A 24529-nucleotide genomic window follows, 5' to 3' on the forward strand; every position below is an offset into this window, starting at 1 on the left:
GTCTTGTCAGTTTCATGCTATCGAGTCCTGGGGGTACTTGTACCCGACAACTTAGCTATGTGCCTAGAGCCAATGTTAGTTTTATGATAAATCTCAGTTATGCCATGATTGGTAGTATTCTCAGTTAGTGTCAAAACTCAGTAGAATTCAGTCAGTTATATGACTCAGGAAAACTCAGAAATTTCAGTAATCTCAGTCATCTCAGTCAGTTATCAGATCTTACTAGTAGTCCGTTAGTTAATGGAACTCAATGAAATCAGTCTAGTTCTGTTCAGTTAATCATGTTCAGTGTCGACTCAGATGGGAGTAGGGTTCAGCACTGAGTGAGCCCAAGTATAGGAACTCACCTACTAATAGATGGTGTGATTCTTAGAAGCAATCCTTGCGCTCCAGAACTACGTATCCAGCATAGGTTGAGACATCAAACCTTCTAGATGAGGGTAGATAAGATGGATCAACCTGTTAGATAAGGGTCCCACCGTTCTCATCAATGTACCAATTAGATAAGGGTCACTCACAGCTTATCCTTACCATTGGTATGGTATTGACACCCTTCCAATTGGGGTTACAGATTGAGCCCTAACTTATCTATAATGCTTTAACTGGGGAATGTCGGTTAGATGACTACCTCCTACAGTCTCAATCTCAATCTCAATAATAGAAAACTCAGATAGTTCTATAGAATGAAGAACTATCAGATACAATCACTCAGCTCAGTACAAAACTCGGCTAGTTCCATCAGAACCTAGACTGTCAGACACAGTCGCTCAATATTATTTATATCAGTTATATAAGATATTAAGAATCCATGTTATCAGTATATAGACTCAGTAGTCAGTGTTATCACGATCTTATTTACAGTCACATATTCATGTATGTATTCTCACGTTCATGTTACTCAGTCAATTGGTATTATTTATACATATGAACCCTTGAATTTAGCTTACCTCACCTTTCATACCAGTACATTCAATCGTATTGATGCATTTGTGCTATTGTGTTTAAATACCATAGGTTTAGAAGCACGATCTCCAGAGTATCAGTAGCATTCCAATTTCAATAGTTAAACTCAAAAGTGAGTCCTCATCATTCGAGGATGTTATGATTTGATTATTTCATATCTTTAGTACTTAGTTATTTTAGTAGTTGGAGTTAGTTGGGAACATGTCCCATCAACTCCTTATTTTGGAAGTTCAGTTTTGGAGTCTTTCGGACTATAGCATGTTCAAACAGTTAATTCTATTTTGGTATTGATATACTGTATTTTTTGATGTTATGTTTTATCAAATATTTGAAACTTATGGCCTTTTATCCATTTTTCCACATTTACTCATTTTATTATGCAGCTCAGTTACAAATATCAATCATGGGTTAGCTAGTGGTACTTTGGGATGGTTTGCACCGTGTAGCATTTTGGGTACTAGATTCGGGGTATTACAAACTTGGTATTAGAGCCTAAGGTTCAATAGTGTCCTAGGAAGTCTGAAAGCTGCATTTAGTACTGTCTTTTGCATGGGTGTGTTGCGTGCCACATTTATGTACAGGAGGCTATAAGATGTTTCAGAAATAGTTTCCCTTATTTCAGAATTCATGTCATGCCAGTAAGTATGAGCTCAAGTTTAACTCTTAGTCTAATTTGTTCCTCCCTTTTTCTACAGAACATGCCTCCCAAGAGAAGAAATGGAAGTCAGTCAACCTTTTAGCCTGTCCAAGCAGATCCCTTGGACGAACATATTTCTCACACAGAGTTCAGAACAACATTCACTACTCTTGCTAATATAGTTGCTTCCCAGAATGAATGACCAGCTATCATCCCAGCTAACCCAGTGGCTAATTCTACTACAGCCAGGATTTGGGACTTTACTCAAATGAATCCTCTATTCTTTTTTAGATCTATGTTAGATGAAGACCCTTAGGAATTCCTTGATCAGGTTCAGAAGGTTACAGATATCATGTGGGTTACCACTAGTGAGAGTGTTGAGCTAGCTACATATCAGTTACAGGATGTAGCTCACATATGGTTCAAGCAGTGGAAATCAGAGAGGGCCGATGGTGTAGGGCCTATAGAGTGGGAGGAGTTTTCTACTGCCTTTCTTGATAGATTTTTTCCCCTAGAGCTAAGGGAATCTAAGGGGTTAGAATTTATCGCCCTCAGGTAGGGAAACATGATAGTGAAAGAGTATTCTCCTAAGTTTACTCAACTAGCTAGATACGCTCCTCATATAGTGGCAGACAACAGGGCTAAGATGAGTAAGTTGGTTGCTGGGGTAAAGGATAGTGAGGTCAATGAGTGCAGATCTGCAATGTTGATTTGAAAGGTGGACATAGCCAGAGTTATGATCCATGCCCAACAAATAGAATAGTAGAAGATTAATATAAGAGAGAAGCAGAATAAGAAAGCAAGGATAGGTATTTTCAACTTTTCTCAGCCTAAGTCAGAGGGTGAAAGTCGTTCTCAGTTTTACCCGAAGTCATCCATTCTAGCTCCTTCCTCAGCCAGTGCTCTAGTGCCAAAATTTAGAGACGACAATAGAGATAGGGCACCAAGCTCTAAGTCTCATGGAAATATTAGAAGTGCTTGAACCTATCCTCTTTGTCAGACATATGGCAAGCACCATTAAGGTACTTGCAGAGCTGGCAAAGATGTTTTCTTCGGATGTTGCAAGATATGCCACATAGTTAGAGATTTTCCTCAGCCAGGTCCTTAGGGTCAGCGTAACCGTTCCTCAGCTCAGTCCGGTCACCTGAATCAGCAAGGTGCCACTTTCAGTGCTACTAGTAGGCAATACCCAAATAGACTCTATGATATTTAGTCCCGACAGGATCAGGAAAATTCTCTTGATGTGGTTACTGGTATGTTATAGATCTTTCACTTGCATTCTGATGCTTTGCTAAATCCAGGAGCTCCTTTGTCTTTTGTTAATCTTTATATAGCAGTTGATTTTGGAGTTAGTCCTAAAATTCTCGAAGAGCCCTTCTCAGTCTCTACCCCAGTGGATTAAACCATCATAACCTGATGAGTATACCAGAACTATCTAGTTATGGTATCCCAAAAAGTCACTTCAGAAGACTTAGTCAAATCAGAGATGACTGATTTCGATGTCATTCTCGACATGTGTTAGCTTTATTCCTGCTATGCCACAGTCGACTGTAGAAATAGAGTTGTCCAATTTCAGTTTTCGAATGAACCTATCCTAGAATAGAGGATAGTACTTTTGCTTTCAAAGGTCATCTTATTTCCTACCTTCGAGCATAGAAAATGATATCCAAGAGATGTATTTATCATCTTGTTCTAGTTAAAGACACTAGTTCTGAAACTCCCAGTATTTAATCAGTTCTACTCGTGAATGAATATTTAGATATCTTTCCCAAAGATCTTCCAGAAATACTTCTTGAAAGGGAAATAGACTTCGGCATTGATCTTTTTCTAGATATTCAGCCTATATCTATTCCTCCATATAGAATAGCACCAGCTGAAATCAGAGAATTAAACAAACAGTTAAAGGATCTCCTAGATAATGGATTCATCAGACCAAGTGTGTCCCTATGGGGTGCACCGGTTTTTTTCATGCGAAACAAAGACAGTTCTCTCAGAATGTGCATTGATTACCGTCAACTCAATAAAGTCACAGTCAAGAACAAGTATCTACTTCCCAAAATTGATGACTTGTTTGACCAACTTCAGGGTGCCATCTATTTCTCTAAGATAGACCTCAGTTCAGGCTATCATCAGCTCAGAGTTAGAGGATGTGACATTCTAAAAATAGCTTAGCAAACTTGGTATGGTCACTTCGAATTCTTAGTTATGTCCTTTGGTCTTACCAATGCCCCAGCAACTTTCATGGACTTGATGAATCGTGTGTTCAAGCAGTACTTAGATATGGTCATCATAGTCTTCATAGATGACATCCTTCCCGTAGTGAGCACGATTATGCAGACTATCTCAGAATAGAATTGCAGACTCTTAGAAATCATCAGTTGTTTGCTAAATTTGGTAAGTGAAAATTTTGGCTAAGGTCAGTAGCATTTCTTGGTCATATAGTTTCTGGTGATGGAATTAGAGTTGATCCTCAAAAGACCGAAGTAGTAAGAAACTGGCCTTTCCCTATATCTCTATCAGATATTAGGAGTTTCTTGGGTCTGGCTAGCTATTACAAATGGTTTGTTAAGGGATTTTCTTCTATTGCATCTCCTATGTCCAAATTAACTCAAAAAAAAGTCAAGTTTTAGTGGTCAGATCATTGTGAGAAGAGTTTTCAGGAGTTGAAGACTCGACTCACCTCAACTCCAGTTTTGGATCTTCCAGATAGTACATATGGGTTCATAGTGTATTGTGATGTATCTAGAGTATGCTTGGGTTGTGTCCTCATACAACATAGTAAGGTCATAGCTTACGCCTCCAGATAGCTTAAACCCCATCAAAAGAATTATTCTACTCATGATCTTGAGTTAGCAACCGTAGTTTTTTCCTTAAAGATTTGGAAGCATTACTTGTATGGGGTTCATGTAGATGTGTTCACAGATCATAAAAGCCTTTAGTACGTATTGTCTTATAAAGATCTTAACCTCTATCAGAGAAGATGGTTAGAGCTCCTAAAAGATTATGACATGAGTCTCCTTTATCATCCCAGCAAGGCTAATGTAGTGGCCGATGCCTTCAGTAGACTATCTATGGGCAGTGTTGCTCAGTTGAGAACAGTAAGAAGAAGTTGGCTCAGGAAGCCCATCATCTTTCCAGACTAGGTGTTCGCCTAGTCCATTTAGCAAAAAGTAATATATGGGTTCAGAACAACTTAGAATCATCTCTAATTTCCGAGGTAAAAGATAATCAGGATAGAGATCCCAGTCTTGTTAAGTTGAAAGGGTCAGTCAAAGATCGGAAAGTAGAGATTTTGTCCCAAGGGGGAGATGGTTTTTTTTGTTGTCAGGGTCATCTCTATGTGCCAGGTGTAGATGACTTAAGGCAGCGAATTCTTACAGAAGCACATGGTGTGCGCTACTCAATTCATCCATGGGCCACTAAGATGTATCGTGTGTTGCGGTAGATATATTGGTGGAGTGGGATGAAGAGAGATATTGTAGAGTTTGTGGCTAAGTGCTCTACATGTCAGCAGGTTAAGATAGAGCATCAGAAGCCTAGTGGGTATATATAGGAGTTCAGTAGTCCTACTTGGAAGTGGGAAGAAGTGACGTGGACTTCGTGATAGGTTTGTCTCATACTCGCAGCCAGCATGATTCAGTTTGGGTTATTGTAGATAGAATAACCAAATCAGCTAATTTCTTTACAGTCCATACGTCTTATTCAGCTGAGGATTATGCCAAACTCTATATTAGGGATTTGGTCAGATTACACGGTGTTCTATTCTCCATTATTTAATACAAAGGTACCCAGTTTACCTCTCATTTATCGCATGCTTTCCAAAAGGGTCTTGGTACCCGATTTCATCTCAGTATAGCTTTTTTTCTCCAGAAAGATGGTCAAGAAGAAAGGACCATTCAGACTTTAAAAGATACGTTGCGAGTGTGTGCAATTTATTTCAAGGGTAGTTGGGATGATCACTTTTCTTTGATTGAGTTTTTATACTACAACAGTTATCATTTCAGCATTCCGATGGCTCAATTTAAAGATCTCTATGGTAGGAGAGGCAGATCTCTAATCGGTTGGTTTAAAGTTAGTAAGGTCTCAGTTGTAGGGCCTGACTTAGTATTCGTTGCCCTAGAAAAAGTCCAGTTGATCATAGAAAGACTCTGGGCTGCTCAGAGCTGGCAGAAGTCTTATACAGAAGTGCGCAGAAAGAATCTCAAGTTTGAGATTAGTGACTATATTTATCTAAATATCTCTCTCATGAAGGGAGTGAAGAGATTCAAAAAGAAGGGAAAGATCAGTCCCCGCTATGTTGGTCCCTTCAAAATTCCCAGTCGTTCTAGCAAGGTAGCTTATGAACTTGAATTACCTTCAGATCTAGCCTAAGTTCATCCAGTGTTCTATGTCTCCTTGATAAAGAAGTGTATAGGTAACCCAGCAGTTTTAGTCCCTATAGAGGGCATAGACATTCAGAACAACCTCTTTCTCGAAGAGATTCTAGTCAAAATCCTTGACTATCATATTCGTAGACTGGGGAACAAAGAAGTCTCTCTAGTCAAAGTTCATTGGCAAAGTCAGTACGTTGAGGGAGCTACTTAGGAAGCAAAAGAAGATATACGAACTAATTATCCTCACCTCTTTTCCGCTAACTCAGACTTAGCCCAAGGTAATAGCTTTTCTTAAGGTTTCTCAGTTATCATGTTAAGCTTCATTACTAACTTAGTGTTCAATTTCATGCTTCGAATTCTATTATAAACTTGGTATCAAATCTCATTGCATATTCAGTCATATGTTCATGCATCATGTCAGTCATGTATTAATGGATCAAATATGCATCCTTATTATGAGAAACTCATCTTATCAGAAATCTCATTCATGCATTCATGAATCAGTTACGCATGCATCAGATATGCATGTTCAGTATGATATATTCAGTTTATCAGTTATGCCAATCATGAAATCATGCTTTAGTTATTCATGTACTATATATACTTCAGTTTGTATTTTTCCCATCTCAGTCAGTCTCATTCAAGGATGAATGTTCTCAAAGGGGAGATATTGTAAGACCCCACAAAATATATAAGCTTAGATCAGTCCTTTAAGCTTGTCAAGGTAGTCCCACACTTAAAAATTCCTCGCTAAGCTTCTAGACTAGGTTTATTTTTGGCCTTCGAAAGTTGAAACTCTTAATTCACGACCTTAACCCCCTTAAATGGTCTATATTTTTGTTGATTAATGATCAGGAAGGTCAAGAGGTATTCCCGAACATGTTTTGGATTTTTCAAAACTTATTTAGACCACGTTTACTGTACCAAAATAGTAGATCACTGCAATCTTAGCGCGCCGCATAGCCTATAGCATTAGTTAACATTATTGTAGGGACTTCCAGTAAAACTACTGAGGCTTGGCGCGATCATGGCGCGACATGTCGGGTATCACATCAATGCATTGACGTGCCATGTCGCTAATTACGTTGATGCCCAGTTTTCAGTCATTTAATGTCCGTGTTTTTAAGGGTAAAAAGGTCAATTTTCCACCCCAATATTAGCCTATAACACGAGATTCAACCCTAGTTTCACCAAAATTTTATTGTTATTCTCAAATACTCACAAGAACAAGTCTAGGATTTTCATAGGACCTTCAAATTCAAGAGATTCTATCGTTAGTTTTCACGAATTCTCCATCCAAGGAATGTCAAGTATTCATTCATGGATTCCTTTCATCCATGAAGCCCGATAATCCAATTTTAAATTATGAAATTGTGATGTCTATGTTGTGGATTGATTATGTTCATATAGTTATTTTTGTTGGGTTCCCAAGTTGGAGGTTTTATGTGTTTTTCATGAAACTACACTAGTATATGGGTTAAAATTTATGAAATTGAGTTGAATTAGGAAATCATATGGTATTAATTTGATATCATGCCTAAGATCTAAGTTATGCATACTAGGTGTTTGATAAAATGTCTAAGAGAATAATACTTGTGCATTATGACTCAATAGAACCGAAATGATGAATTCATGTTACCATTATGTTCAAAATGACTCCCATGCTATTGTTATGCCTTGTAATGTATTGATGTAATTCTTATGAGATTAGGCTTAGGGAATTATGACATATTTATATGCATTCTTATTCATGTGTAAGCCTGTGGTATGTGAATACTTCATGAAAATCCCCAATGATACTTCTATTAATTATTGACCATGGTTATGTGTCCAAGAAATGTCATGTCTTTTTAGTTTCATGCTATCGAGTCCTGAGGTACTTGTACCCAACAACTTAGCTGTGTTCCTAAAGCAAGCTTCAGTTTTGTGATAAATCTCAGTCATGCCATGATTAGTTGTTTTCTCAGTCAGCTTCAAAATTGAATAGAATTCAGTCAGTTACATGACCCAGGAAAACTCAAAAATCTTAGAAATCTCAGTAATCTTAGTAATCTCAGTCAGTTATCAGATCTCAATAGTAGTCTGTCAGTTAACGAAACTTAATGAACTCAGTCTAGTTCAGTTCAGTTAATCATGTTTAGTGTTAATTCAGATAGGAGTAGGATTCAACACTGAGTAAGCCCAAGGAAGGGAACTCACCTACTAGTAGAGGGTGTGATTCTTAGAAGAAATCCTTGCGCTCTAGAACTACGTAGCCAGTGTAGGTTGAGACATAACACCTGCTAGATGAGGGTAGATGAGGTGGCTCAACCTATTAGATAAGGGTCCCACCATTCTCGTTAGAGTACCTATTAGATCAGGGTCACTAACAGCTTATCCTTACTAGTGGCGTGGTATTGACACCCTTCCAATTAGGGTTACAGATTGGACCCCAACTCAGCAATAATTCTTTAATTGGGGATTGTTGGTTATATGAATACCTTCCACAATTTCAATCTCAATCTCAATAATAAAACTCAGTTAGTTCTACAGAATTCAGGACTGTCAGATACAGTCGCTCAGCTCAGTACTGAACTCAGCTTGTTCCATCAGAACTTAAACTTTCAGACACAGTCGCTCAGTATTAGTTATATCAGTTATATTAGTTATCATAAATCCATGTTATCAGTATAAAAACTCAGTAGTCAGCATTATCATGGTCTCATTTACAGTTACGAATTCATGCATGTATTCTCACATTCATGTTACTCAGTCAGTTAGTATTATTCGTGAATATGAACCCTTGTATTCAGCTTAGCTCACCTTGCATACTAGTATATTCAATCATACTAAAACATTTGCTCTATCATATTTTTATACCATAGGTTCAGAACCACGAGCTCCAAAGCATCAGTATCATTCAAATTTCAGCAGTCAGAGTCAGTAGTAAGTCCTCATCATTCGAGGATGTTATGATTTTATTATTTCATATATTTAGTACTTATTTATTTTAGTAGTTGGAGTTAGTTGGGGACATATCCCATCAACTTCTTATCCAGAAAGTTTAGTTTTAGAGGCTTTCAAACTATAGCATGTTCAGAAAGTTAATTCAATTTTGGTATTAATATACCATATTTTTAGATATTATGTTTTATCATATATTTGAAGCTTATGGCCTTTCATCATTTTTTCTATATTTATATAATATATTATGCAGTACTCAGTTACAGATATCAGTCATGGGTTAGCTAGTGGTCATTTGAGATTGTTAGCACTATGTAGCATTACGAGTACCAGATTTTGGGTGTTATAAGACCACATGGAGTCCCCATATATATTATCTCAAATAGTGGTATCCAGATTACCTTTCATTTCTGGAAAGCCTTCCAAAAAGGTCTTGGTTACCAAGTTTATTTTAGTACAGTCTTTAACCCTCAGATAGATGGTCAAGCAGAAAGGACCACCCAGACTCTAGAAGATATGTTAAGAGTGCGTGACTTTCATTTTATTGAGTTTGCATATAATAACAGTTGTCATTCCAGCATTCAGATGGCTCCATTTGAGGAGCTCTATGGGAGAAGATCTACATCTCTCATTAGTTAGTTTGAAGTGCGTGAGGCCATAGGGGTAGGGCCTAAATTGGTATTTTATGCCTTAGAAAAAGTTCAGTTGATCAGGGAAAGGCTCAAGATAGCTTAGAGCCGATAGAAATTGAATACAAATGTGCGAAAAAAGGATCTCGAGTTTGAGATTGGTGATTATGTATATTTGAAAATCTCTCCTATGAGAGGAGTGAAGAGGTTTTCCAAGATAGGAAAACTCAGTCCCTGATATATCTATCTTTTCAAAATTCTTAGTCGTTTCGAAAAGGTAGCTTACGTGCTGGAGTTGCTCTCAGACTTAGCTTCAGTACACCCAGTGTTTCATGTCTCTTTGCTAAAGAAGTACATAGCTTACCTAGAAGTTGTAGTCTTGATAGAGGGCATTGATGTCTAGAACAGCCGCTCTTATAAGGAAATCCCAGTTGAAATTCTCTATTTTCAAGTTCGCAGACTAAGGAACAAAGAGGTTCCTCTAGTCAAAGTTCTTTGGCCAAATCAGTCCGTTAAGGGAGTTACTTGGGAAGCAGAAGCAGATATGTAGACCAAGTATTATCACCTCTTCTCTGCAAACTCAGACTCAACTCAAGGTAACAGTTTTCCTTGAATTTACTCAGTTACACGCTTAGATTTCCTTTACAAATCTGTAACAGTTCAGTTGCATAGCATTTTCATATCATGTATACCTTCATGAAATAGCTCAGTCATATGTCATGTCTGCAGAACTCAGTCATTCTTCAGTTATGCATGTTCAGTATGATAACTCAGTATATTGGTACTTTCAGCCATGTAATCATGCTTCAGTTGTCCATGTTCAGTATATAAATTCAATCCATCAGTATTCTCAACTTAGTCAGTCTCATTCAAGGATGAATCTTCCTAAGGGGGAGATATTGTAAAACCCTACAACATCCTAAACTTAGTCTGTTAATGCTTAAAAGAGGTCCCAAACTTAGAAATTTCAGCTAAGTGTGTATTCTTAGAATTTATTCTAGCTATTATAAGTGGCTACCCTATTTTATGGCCCTTATAACCTTAAAATGCCGATCTTTAGATAGAATCATGATCAGGTGTGTCAATAGGTTACTTCGGGTGAGTTTCAAATTTTTAGACCACATTTGTATCATTGTCAGGTGACCAAAGTAGTGGGTCAATGCGATCTCGACGCGTTCGTCACCCATCGCATCTACGGATAATTTTTCCCTAGCTTTTAGTGTAATTTCAGTGAACTTATGCGAACTCGACATGGTGCAATGGTTATCGAATTGATGCCATTGACACAGTGCATCGGTATGCACATTGTTGGGCATATTTTTTAGTAATTAAATCATCATCCAGATAGGTATTTGGGACATTTTTCACACTTTTATTCAGCCCCAAAACATGAGATTAAACCCGTTAATAAGAAAAATACTCTCATTATTCACTAAAATCATCTTAAGGGCAAACCCTAGTCAATCAAGTCAAGGTCAAGATTCAAGAAATTCACCATCAATCTTCACTAATTAAAGAATCAAGGTATATTAGGTATTTATCCAAGGGTTATACGTAGAACTTAGAGCCAAAAAGAAGAGAAATCTATGACGGGCCTTGAATTCCAAGCAACACATACAAGATTACAGTATGTATACCTTTTTCACACAAGACTTCAAGAATATGGCAGATATGCATTACTGGTACGTAGATAAGGTAAGTTTACGTTTCCTAACCTAGCCTTCTAATCTACCCTGTGAAGAAGAAGCTACGCAAGAGATTGTCATCTGTTGTAATAGCTGGGTATTCTTTAGCAACTGGTGGTGGTTCTGTTGCAATAGATTACCTATCTATCGCATAAGTTTCATTAGATGGGGAATCTATGAATATATTCAGAGAACCCTCTACAACAGATAGATCATCTATTGCATCTTTCCACTATGTTTTTCTTCTTTAAAATTACTAACCTATTTAAAAATTATCTTCTAATATCATAGTATGTTGAAGAAATTCTACGCCTCATGAGGGGCAGGCAATTAGCATACCCAAAAGCTTATGATGCTGTCGATAGGATAATGGACCTCAAATTCTACAATAATTTCATGGATAGGTACGATAAGCTCATTAAGCTAGAGTCAACTCCTAGTTTCCCAGGATTCAATTTGTTAGTTTCTGGGTCCAAATAGGATGAAAAAATGATTGAATATGTTAGACGGGAGAGGACATATCCATACAACAAGATCTTGACCAAGGCAAAGAGAATTCTTGCAGTCATGAATGTGGACGTCTTATATTTTCTGGTTGTTGAGATACTACTCGGGGAGGGAAAGATCAAGGTAAATGACTACAAATTACCTTCCTTCGATGATGCCATTTTTTTACCCACATGCAGCCACTGTTAGAGTTGTTCCCCAATTTGTTGAGGTAGAGTAAACTGATAGATCATTTTCCAGCATAAGTGTTGACAAAGAAAACATGGGATTTTGAAGATAGAAACAAGTACATGGACATTCCAACAAATAAAAAAGTTGTCGCGTCGTACGTGCTTGCACACATCAAATGTTTGCTGATCGGCACAAAAATGGCTGAGCCAACAACCTTTTCGTGAAAAAATATTATTGCAAACATGCAATAGATCTAGGCTTATAGGGTACTAATTGGACACTTGGAGCCTGTGTATAAAGAATAAGATGTAGAGAGACAAACACCATAAAAAAATTTTATTTTAAGCCACTTCACTTTACATGTAGTGGAAATGTTTTTTGTTGGATGAAAGTTGAATTTTTTATAACGCAACAGATTATCTATCTGTAGTAAATTCTATCTGTTCTAATAGATAGTTTATCTGTTGCAATAGGTTGGTCATCTATTGCATTATGCCAATGTTTCTATCTAAGTCTATCTGTTACAACATTGGGAAGACCTATTTGATAAATTCCAATAGATGACCTACATGATGCAACATATGTCTAAATATGTTTGATATTTTCCAACAGATATGTCATCTATTGCAACAGATACCTTATCTGTTGTAATATTTGAATCTAGTATTCTATTTCAATTAATAAGCTCAAATCTAAAGATAAAATAAAATTCGTAGAAAAAATAAAATAAATCGAATCATTCAAAAATTACATGAAATAAATCAACAAATAAATTAAATGTAAAAAATTGTTACGGGTACAGATCTCAACAAATAAATCAACAATTTTAGTTTTGATGCCAATAATTCCTAAGTAGGGGTGAGGTTATTACCTTGACAGACTCAAGCTATAAAGATCTACTCAATACGGACAAGCTGTTCTTCATTCGATGCTATGAAATTCGGCATCGATCATCGTAGATCTTTGAAGAGTAGCATATTGTCAATGTTGTTCAGTAGTATCTTCTACTGTGGCATCCACTTGTAAAGGAAGAATTGTTAATGCTAATAAAAAAGATACAAAAAAATGGAAAAGGATCACTAATTTGTTTTAGCAAATTAAATAGGTATTCCTCTTATCTTAAACTATCCCAAATGGATTATATTTCTATTTCAATAGAGGGATCATCTGTTGGAACAAATTAAAATATGAGGAAGACCTGCATGATAATTTCCAATGTATGAACCATCTATTGCAACATATAACTCATCGGTTTGGAAAACTGAAACAGTAAGAAGTCTTGATTTAATTTGTCCTAATAGATGATCCATCTACTGCAGCAGTCATCTACTGGTACAAACACAAAACAGTACATAGTGCTACTTGATTTTCTAAAATAGACAAGACATATATTGAAACAGATATTGTATCTGATGCAATAGGTTAGTCAACTATTGCAACAGATGTATATATTTATTTTATAATTTTTAGCAAATAGGTTGTATGTTGAAATAGATATGTGTCTATTTGTTAGTTGGAACACATGTTATATATTCATTGTCTTCATCTCATGTTGCTCTCCTATGGACTTTGTACATCTTTCAATTGTGCAACACAAAGACAATAGAGTTGCAATTTTGCTTTTTTGACTTCTTGATAATGACTTGAAAATTACTTTCCTTCTCCTCTTATCCTTAATCTCTAATGGAGTGGATGGATATGAAATCCTCTTTGATGGAATGACACCCTTATTAGATGTCAATTCCTTTACAGAAGTCATTAATGCATTAATAGTATTAATCACTACATCATGTTTCGCCTTGCAGTCTTGTCATTTGTATGCAGAACATTTGCTAGGAGGGTAAAATTTTTTATAACCGGTTTGATCATACCTATAATGTTTTGTTTTAAAAACTGTAAGAGGAGCATTATTAGCCCCAACGGAAGCACCACTACCATCACTAACAGCTCTATCACCACTAACACCATCAGCAATAATATGCCTACCTCTAAAATTATTTTTCTTGTGATGGTTATTGCTCCAAACAATTCTATTTTTATTATGTTAATGACCTTATGGTCCAATAAAGTTTATACAGACCATAAAATACGAAAAAATGGAATCTTCAACTCTCAATTAGTCGGAACAAGCGACAGATGCACAATCTAACATAAATTAGTACATATTAGAATATTGATTAGATCATTCAAAAAAATCATTAATTAAAATCAAAACTTAATTAGAATTAGACTTAATGCATTTATTGGGTTGAAGAGATTAGGAAATTTTGCATTTTTATCAATTTTGGCCGACAACTACCTCAAGATTCTGAGACAGAAAACTTCTTCCAGGTAGTTCACTTGTTGTCTCAAATAAGGAATGGCTTTAAACACCCTAGCCTACAGAATAACGCCAATAAATCAAAGGTATTATTGAATAAAAAAGATGAATCATATCATAATTAAAGAAATATTTACTATGAAATATCATAGAAAGCCATATAAGTTGTCTATCTTTTGTGTTAATGGAATCATCAAATATTTGACACTCATTTTAAAGCTTTCATAACCCCAAGGATACATGTTACATGCCTTTAGATCCTCGGAGAGCTTTATTAAACCAAGTGGTATATTGCTGTTAACGTCTCTCGCCCATAGAATATTATGTACAAACCAAACCAAGCATAATGATTACTTTTGCTTCTTTGAAAGTCTTTTACCTTTCAACGCTTCTATCAAATTTTTATTTTTGAAGATTGGACCAAAAAGGGACACCAATTATTCAGGATCACTTTACTTGCATTTGTTGTTTTTGGTTGTATGAAGAGCTTTTTTGGAGTTAGAATAGGTATAACTTGAGAAGGAGAAGGAGGGTAACATCTTAGTCTGGTAACTATGGCAAAGTCCTTCCAACCCAAAAAAATAGGCATGCCATAGTAATTTCTCCATACTTTATCGATCTTATCTTTGTTTTCATGCATAAACCTATGCTTGAGAAGATCATATATGATTTTTATATGGAAACGAGCATTGTTGTCATCTAGCATATCAAGATATTGCCCAAAGTAATTGTCCCTAAAATAATAATCCAAATTTTATTCTCAAAGTATTTTTTTGAAGGTGTCAAAAGATTTTCTCATGGAAAACTTAACCACGAAATCACCCATTAAATCTGTGGCACCATCGCACTGCATTCTCACAGGATAACTATCAATGCTAAAGGTTTTGACCAACTCTTTGTTAGAAGGACTATTAGCATTTGAATCATCTCTTTTGAAACATTTCTGATCCCTATGTTCATTATGTTCTGCTTCTGATTGAGATAACACTTGTAAAATAAGCTCATAGAGTGGTGGATGTAGCCTAGCTTCTTCAATTGTTCTTTTACTTGGACTTAATTTAGGTTTTTTTGGGGAGTCATACAATCTAAAAGTAATAGGAACATAAAATAGATTATAATTAATTAATGCATCATTAAAATAGAATAACAGTATATCTAACATGGAAAATAGTAAAATAATAGTTCCAATAGATCTGACATCTGTTGCACCAGGTAGGTTATCCGTTATAACATAAACTAACCTATTGCAATGGATAAGTAATCTGTTGTAAGAATAAAAATACACCATTTATCTATTGAAATAGATGATTGTTCTGTGCAACAGATCACGCATCTATTGCTATATATAAGTGATTTGTGGCAACATATAACTAATCCAATGAATGAGTAATTTATTGAAACAATAAAAATAAATCACTCATTTGTTGAAACAGATGACTAGTCTGTGTAATAGATCACACATTTGTTGCAACATATGAGTGATCTATTGGAACTGTTATTAATGGTCAATATTGTTAAGATTTCCTCCAATGCAAGGGCCTTCTATCATGACACATGAATGATCAGTTGAAAAAATCAAGTCTTGGATATGTCCTGGTTTAATAGTTGATAGGATTTTATCTAACCGAAGGTTCATCTATTGCATCAGATGATTAATATGTTTGATTAGATTTTTAATTTGATTGTTCCTTTATTACATCAGATGGTAAATCTGTTGTATCAGATGGTTAATCTATTCCATCAGATTTTTAATTAGATGGTCCCTCTGTTTATCAGATGGTAAGTCTATTGCATCAGATGGTTAATCTATTGAATCATATGGTTAATCTGTTGCATTAGATTTTTAATTTAATGGTTAATCTATTGCATCAAACTTTTAATCAGATTGTTTCTCTACTGCATCCGATGGTAAATCTATTGTCTCGGATGGTTAATCGATTGCATCATATGGTTAATTTTTTGCATCAAATTTTTAATTCAACGGTAAATTTGCTACATTAGATGGTTAGTATGTTGCATTATATTTTTTAATTCGATGGTTTCTCTGTTACATCAGATTGTTAATCTGTTGCATTATATGGTAAATTTGTTGCATCAAGTAATTAATTTTTTGCATCAGAGAGTGAATTTGTTGCATCAAATAGTAATCTATTGTATCAAATGATTAATCTATTACATCAGAAGGTTAATCTATTGCATCAAAAAGTTAATATATTACAAAAAATAGTAGCATGATTTTGTTCAATAGAACAATAGCAATATCACCATTTTTACTATGAACAAGAACAAATCAACCAAACAATGGGTGCAACACCAAAAACACCAACATCATTGTTGTTTTTGTACAGACATAAACAATAAAAATCAAACTTCAAAAAATGCAACAAACAACAAAAAATCATATTTCACTTCAAAAAGAGAAGAGAAGAAATACCAGAAATTAGGACTTTATTTAGAACACATTTCAAATTAAATTAATAATTATTGAAATTGTTAACCAATACTAGAAGAGAAATTGGCTCAAGTTCCTATTTTTCTTCAAAATTAAAAAGGCCATAATATTTTACATGTGAAAGAGGAAAAGGAATGATGAAGAACTCAAAGTTGTTATGGACGAAGATCAAGGTTGTCACGTTGATTGATGGTTGAAAGTCGATATTTGTCACAAAGAACAACTATTTATTACCGGAGGTTGAAGTAGGTGGGGATTGAAAGGAGAAATTTTCAGAACTATTAGTTGGGAAAAACTGTTGAGAGAGAGGGGAGAGACAGTTGATTTCGATAGAAGGGGGTGTGGGTTCATTTGTATTTCTGAAAAGATTAGAAAGTTTTGAAAATATTAATAAAGTTCACAATTAATCTAATCAAGTTTCTTAATTATGTTTGACCCTTTAAGTTGGTCAATGTCACCAATACTTCATTCAAGACTTAAATGACACCTTTCCTTCAATTTTATCTAGTTTCAATACACTTTTACTCAACACTATAAAAAGTCATCAAACAAACTTTTGAATTTTAATTTTTATTTGAAAGATGAAATTTCATCGATAATTTTATCCCATCAAAAGTGGAAGAAATCGGGACATCAACTCCCCACCTGTCTTAGATCTGAAAACCCATGACAGATCAAGAAGATCTATCATGGATTGTGAGTCGTCCATTTAAAAATTGTTGAGATGTTTCATAGTTTTCCACATATTTAGTAACACAGTAACTCTTTCATGAAGAATATAGTTATTGTTTACTGCATAATTCCAAAGCTCTAAGATGATACATGGTAACTCTATAAAAGTTGTTGTGGCAACTTTGTAAACTTCCTCACCATAATTTTTCTTCAAGTCTTTTAGGCTTTCATCTTCATCATCCATCACGTTTTAAGATTTCTCATTAACCATAAAGACTTTGATGGGATACAATCCAGGGTGTCTAATGTACTCATCTCACTATGAGTATAACTCTATAGCTCTTCCATCTGCTTCTTACTCATTATAGTTCCTCTTTATTGCTTCATGGAATAGTTTGTTGTTTAGCTCCCCCATTCTCCTAATAGAAGTTGGAACAACTCTTGATAGCTCTTTTAACCCATTAACCAATTCTTTTTTAGCATTATACCGCTCATTATTACTGTTTCTTTCCTTTACTATCAGAGTTTGATTTAGTGTTTCCAAACCATTGTATTCTTCTTCTTTCTTTCTTAAACTATTAAGTAGTGTATCCATCATTTTCAAAACTTCTTGATCACCTTCATCTTCAATATGCTTCAACATATTCAATGAGTATGCACTTGTCTGTGAGGATTTTATCACAAGTGCACAATTCAGTATTTGTAAACAAATCCTCACAAACAAATGCATAGTCCTTGAATGTTACGAAACATATAATAGATGAAGTTGATCAACAAGTTTGGTAAAGGTAGAAAAACCCCTTAAAAGTTTAAGAGAGAATGAAAAAGAATACAATAATTTGGAAACATTAAATCATACTCTGACAATGAAGGAAATAAATAGTAATGATGAGCTACAATACACTCAAAAAGAGTTGGTTGATAGCTTAAAGGAGTTACCAAGATTTGATCCAATTGGTGTTAATTAGATGGGAAAGCTCTACGACAAACCATTCTATGAAGTAATGAAGAGGAACTATGATGAGCAAGAAGCAGATGATGATTTCTTGTTTTTTACTTAGATTTTTATAAGGCTCTCACAACAGCTTTGATATATCATCTTAGAGCTCTAGAATTATGTAATCAGTAAGAAATCTACTCTGGAGGAAGGATTTATTATTTTATTAAATCTGGGGGAAAATAATAGAGGACCGGATTGATGATTTCTTGTTTTTTACTTAGATTTTTAGGCAGCTCCAAGAATGGAGTGGATGCAATAACAACTCCAAACTCGTAATAACATTTGTGCATAAGTCCTTCCATAATTTTTAAAAATCTTTTCTTCAGTAACATCCAATACTTAACATGTTGTTTCTTTCCTTTATTTACATGTTTGATCATGCCCTTCATCCTATAATCAAAAGCATGCTAAAAGATGTTTGCGGATGGCAACCTCTATCTCTCGATGGACTGCTCAGTATCTGTGATGACCTTCTTGACCTGCCATAAAATTTGCAGATCTATAAATTTGGTTCTTATCAGTCTCTTTCTTTGAACTTAATTAAGGGGTCTTGAAAATCCATTAGTTCTTTCTAGTTCCGTTGAACTTTGTGACCTTTTTCTTTGCGTACTCTCATTAGTAGTTGTTTTGAGATAAAATCCCCATACACTTTATCATCCCAATAATGATGTCTAAAAGTTTTGTTATTATTTTAGCTTTTTCTACTTTTTTGTTGTCTAGGGGAGTTGTCAACGTCCCTAACAGCATTAGGAAAACAGTTATCCAAAAATTCAACTTCCTCTCTTTCCTCAAAAGAATCTGCATCTTGTAGAATATCTTAATAAAAATAATTGCCTCCAATGACTTATAATTCCTACTAATGCTAGCATATGTAAGAGATTCCAACTTCCCAACATTATTAGTTAGAAGTTCATTAAGAAGATCATTTTTGGTATATTATTGTTTGGAGTAGTCTTCTAAGTTAACATGTCCTGCAGCTAATGATAGAACTACCAAGGTGGCGGTTCGGTACAGATTTAGGGGCTAATAAAGCGTGAGGGGGATGTAACCTTCTTGTCATGCTTCATGTTTTCCCAACTCTTCGCACTAGTGTCACCATTTTTGATATTCTCAATGTCAAAGTTGTTGGCTGAGAACACTAGAATTGAGACTATCATTGTGTCCACATTTTGGTCCTTCCTTATAGAGATTAGTTGCTATTCAAACTCATCTTGTTGCTCACCAAAGAACTCTAAATATTGTGAGAAGAACCAATATTGTCCGTAAATTTTTCCTTCAAGGATTATGGTTTAACTAGGAATGTTACATATGGAAAATCCCTAGCTAAGTTTTAATGAGAGAAATGCTTAGCTAAATCAATCACTAACTTTTTAAGGGATGACAAATATTAATTGTCAAAACTTAAGTCCTAATAAACTGTCAGATTTTGGAAACACTTGACTTAACATAAATTTCGATGAATTGCCAGAATTATAACCACGAATCTTGACATATCTCCATAATTGAATTGACTACAAATCCTTTATCGAACTCTCACGACCCAGCTAATTGGATCGTGCAGGCACATACTCTATTCTACTCATATTAAAGAACCCAACAGAAAACATGCAAAAGAAAATTATGAAAATCATCAGCCGTTAATTGTTTCTTCAAAATGATTAAACTTTCTAGACGAAACAATAAAAATGAGATCTTTACAAATGCAAAATAAATACAACTATATTTTATTTTTCAATTTTCTTTTAGTTTAAAAGAACATTAAGTGCGTAAAAGAATACAATTAAAAATAAATACCCAAAATTATATTTTAAGTAACTTTCTTGTGTACAAGATACGTCAAATACAATTAATCATTAGTCTAATTTAATTGATTATAACCTATTAACTATTGTTTATTAATAATTCTATTAAATAAAATTACTTGTAATTACATTAATTAACCTGCTTATGGAAAGAATATATCAAATCAAGTAGCAGTAGAAGGAAAGTGAAGGAAAAAATTTAAACTATGAATGGTCACAATTTGGAAAGACATTAGATTATAGAAGAATCAGCAAGCAGCAACAACAACAACCGTACTAGTAGGAAACTGAAGCGAAAATTTAAAATATGACTTGTCAGAATTTTGAAAGACATTAAATTAATGTTTATTTTTGTACTGAAAATTTACATCTTAATAGTGTAATCCTATACTAAAGATTACTAGGAACATAATCTATACTGTCATATATCTTTAAAATTTAATACCGAAACATCCCTACAAATTTCTATCCAGTATTATTCAACACTGTTATAATTCATCAAACAGACTTTTCTATTTTTATTATAATTACATAGAAGAATTTCATAGTTGATTTGGTCCCATCAAAAGCAATAGAAATACAAGACATCAACTCCCCCACCCCCAAGTCATAGATCTGCAAAACACATGGCAGATCAAGAATGTCACCATGGTGAGCAATCCATTTAGAGATTGGTGTTACCGCCCACAAATATTTCCAAGCATGTTATTAACTACTGTATTAGTCTCATATTCTCATAATATGTTTTAATAACGACAAAATAATAAACAAATATCTTCCAGGATATACTTAAGATACAACTGAATTAAAAAATCCCTAAAGAATCAAGCTACGATCTCCTAAGTTCTCCAAGAATATCCCATACAAGAAAATAAGTACAAATGAGCCAACACTAAACTTGGAAATGCATCAATCGTGAATCTCATTAGATCCCCAAATATGAGGTAAATCATTGAAGAATGAATCACTATAACATCTTCCATGATAAAGCAAAATGGAAAGAAGGCCACACCCCCTACATGTACAATTATGATATGGACATGTATGGCTGTGAAAAGAAGGTTGCACCATGTAAGGACATATCTGATATGGACATACCATATGGTGCAATCCCTTAACCAAGGAATCAATTCAAACCATTGATTGAGAAGAAATCCTTGGGTTTCCTTATGATTAGATGATGTTGAAGCAACTGAAGAGTATAAAAGAAAAAGACTGAAGGTCAAAGCACTTGCGCAACTTCAAAGTTCTTAGTGTGTCTTAATCTTAGTCACCATAAAGCTTTGTACTTCTTAGTTTTCAATTGTTACACAAGAATAAGATTGAGACAACTTAATCATACTGGTTGAGGCTATGTCACAAATTTGAAAATCAAAATACGCTTCAGAACTTGTTCACTACACTTGTACTCCAACTCTACTTTTGAAAAGATCTAAGGAAATTATTGAAACCCAAGGAGATTAGAAGTAGGCACCACATTGGTGTTCCAAACCAGGATAAAATTCCTATGTCTTTACTTTAATTACTTATTTACTTGCTTACTTGTTTAAATCTAATTTTTTTTATTGAGTATTCGGATTTGTAGGAAAGTCGTCTGTGGAGACTTATCAGCCGACTCAAAGGAATTTTTCAATTCACCCCCTCTTGATTTTTAATTGGTATCGGAGCAGGTTTTACTAATAGTGTTTCTTAAAAGAACGTGAGCAAAGATCCAATGGTAAACTATCAAATTCAAGGTGCTCTTCTTCAAGATGGTCACTCCTCCATAAGACTACCTTACTTCAATGGACAGTACTCCTATTGGAAGAGCATATTTAGAATCTTCGTTCAATCAAATGAGTTCCAAGCATGGGTTGTCATTATGATGGGACCAAAGCCTATTATAGGACTCAAAGAAAAACAGAAAGACAAGGAATCAAGCAGTGTTGAAATAGAAGACCTTGAGAACTTCGAAGTCACCAAAGAATAAGAAAAGGTAATTCAAACTAATGCAAGAGCCATAAGTTTACTTCTTTGTGCAGTTAGGAGTAAAGAATATGATAACATATCAACCAATGAAACCAAAAAATATATATGGGAAAAATAGAGGGAACATATGAAGGAACCACCAAAGTCAAAAAGGTAAAAACCAGTGCTCTGGTTAATGAATATAACTCTTCAAAGTGGAAGAAAACAAAAATTTTAAATCAATGTTTGCTATATTTAGCAAGATCTTGCGTGAAATAAAGTCAAGAAGTATGATCTATCCACATAGCCTATAAGTTCAGAAATTCATGAGAAGCATTCCAAAAGAATGGGATACCAAAGTTGCAATTATAGAAGATGGAGATCTCCAAAATATGACCTATGATGAACTATGAGGTGATCTCATTTCCTATGAATGAAAGTATTATAACAAGTAAAATAAGGAGGACAAAAAAGAAACCAGTGGCATTCAATGCTGTAACAACTGAAGAAGAAGAATTCCTGGAAAAAGACAACACTGGGGTATGGCTCTTGTAAATTGGGTGCAAGAAAGATCTTGACACAAAGGCAATAAAGACCATAAGAGTTCAAAAACAATGAATTCAAAAGGAATGATGATCGTTGTTATTACAATGGAAAGCCTAGTCACATCAAATAAAATAGTCCAGAGTTTAAATGAAGATCATCAAGAAGAAACAAAACTTTAGGGCATAGAGTGATGAAGATTAAACAAAAGAAGAAATAGAAGATGCAAACGTGTACTTTATGGAAAAAGGTCAATCAAGTGAGGTAAGGCCCTACAATTGTCATTATTTCAAAATTCTTCAAACAAATCTTGATATGATTGTTGATGACCTTCAAAAATTTATTGATGAATACAATAAACGTGCTTAAAAAAACAAAAACCGGAAAGCTTGGTTAAAATAAAAGTTTAAAGAGGAACGAACGAACTGCAAAATCAAACTTGAAGCATATCAAATCAAAATTGACTTACTTGAAGAAGAACTTGATAGTGTGAGATGCAATTAAACAACATTTGAAAATCATTTAGTCACAGTTCCATATGATCCAACTCATTTAAAAAAAATCAATTTCCTCATCAAGTTCATTTAAGTCAGCGAACACCTCCTTTTCTTTTCAAGGGCCAATCTATTACACCTATTTTAAGAAGGGGCATAAATCACACAACTGTAGACAAAAATCTAAAAGTTTGTGGGTTTGGAGACCCAAAAAACATACATCTAATCCTTAAAGACCCAAGACTACTTAGGTACCTCAATAAAATTAATCTTCTATTTCTGCAGGAACATATCTGCAAAAACTATAGGAAAGGAATGTGGGTCATCAACAATAGATGTTCCAAACATATGACTGAATAGAAAGAAAATTTTTGTTCTCTAAAGAAAATAAAAGGTGGACCAGTTAGATTTGGTGATAATACCAAAGGATGACGTTGTTGGAGTCGGCTCAGTGAAGCTCAACTCCTCCTGCAAACTCATTGAAGTATATCGATGGACTCAAACATAACATGCTCAGTATCAGTCAATTTTCTGATAAAAGATTTGGAGTCTCCTTCATAGCTGAGAGTTTCTCCATCAAACATGAAAGGAGAGATATTTCTTTTATCGGTGAACATGTTGATTGTATTTATGTTCATAATAATCCTAACTTTGTTACTTAACTTGTCTCACAGTGCAAACCAATTACACTTGGTTGTGGAACATAAAGCTTTGACATGCTAATATGCATGCCATTGAGAAACTCTCTAGACTTGAGTGGGTAAAAGGTCAACCGAAACTCATGTTCGAAAAAGATCACATCTTTGATGCTTTACAACTAGGTAGACAGAATTGAACATCGTTCAAAGTCAAATACATTGTCACTACTACCAAACCCCTTTAAATAATCCAAATGGATTTGTTTGGCCCCACCAAGAATGCAAGTATTGGTGGAAAAAGATCTATATTTGTTATTGTTGATGATTATTCTCATTTTAGCTGGGTTATGTTTCTTTCTCACAAGCATGAGGCATTTACTAATTTTTAGATATTTTGTAAAAAAATGTATAATGAGAAGCAGGACATTTCATCACCTATATTCATAGTGATCATGGAGGTGAATTTGAAAATAGTAATTTTGAGGAATACTGTTCTCAAAATGGCTACTCTCAAAACTTCTCATCTCCTCGATCTCCATAGTAAAATAGTATGGTGGAATGGAAAAACTGATCAGTGCAATAAACTGCAAGAACCATACTCTTAGAACGTAATCTACCAAATTATTTTTGGGCAGAAGAAGTAAGCACATGATGTTATATTCTCAATAGATGTCTCATCAGACCAATCCTAAAGAAAACTCCTTATGATCTATGAAGAAGGGAAGAAGCCTAACATTAGTTATTTTTATCCAT

Source organism: Capsicum annuum, unplaced genomic scaffold (assembly GCF_002878395.1).
Source record: "Capsicum annuum cultivar UCD-10X-F1 unplaced genomic scaffold, UCD10Xv1.1 ctg996, whole genome shotgun sequence".
NCBI classification, from domain to species: domain Eukaryota; kingdom Viridiplantae; phylum Streptophyta; class Magnoliopsida; order Solanales; family Solanaceae; genus Capsicum; species Capsicum annuum.